Below are 517 nucleotides of genomic sequence, written 5' to 3' on the forward strand. Positions count from 1 at the left end.
AATTTTAACATTGCTTGCTCATTGCATTTCAGAAATGCAGCTGCCTAAAAAAGACATCGATTCCTAGGAACCACGTTTGTTTTTCTCGGTAAATACAAACAATATAGAAATGTCAGAGTGCAGTGAATAAACTTCACTCGTCAATAACTCCATAATGGCAGAGTGGAATTCCCTGTTTTTTTCACTCTTGATTAATTTTTTAAAGATTCAAATTGATACTTGATTCATTCACATCGTTCCATTCCATCGGGAGATATTGTCGATTGGAGACAATTTTTTATGGTCACTGAAGGAGGCAAACCCTTCATTTAAATCTCGCAATAATCTGCGAAAAATCTTATTCATTAATCTGTTATTATTGAATTAATCCCGTTATGTGTAGATCGCTGGAGAACAACGAATCTCTCACAAATATTGAATATATTTCTCATCAAAATAATTTGAAATTCATTCATTACCTTTGTATCACTGACAAAATATGTAATAAATGTGAATAAGATGAATTGCTCGTATTTTT

Source organism: Diachasma alloeum, unplaced genomic scaffold, assembly GCF_001412515.2.
Source record: "Diachasma alloeum isolate Michigan unplaced genomic scaffold, Dall2.0 Dall_scaffold_01310, whole genome shotgun sequence".
Taxonomy (NCBI): domain Eukaryota; kingdom Metazoa; phylum Arthropoda; class Insecta; order Hymenoptera; family Braconidae; genus Diachasma; species Diachasma alloeum.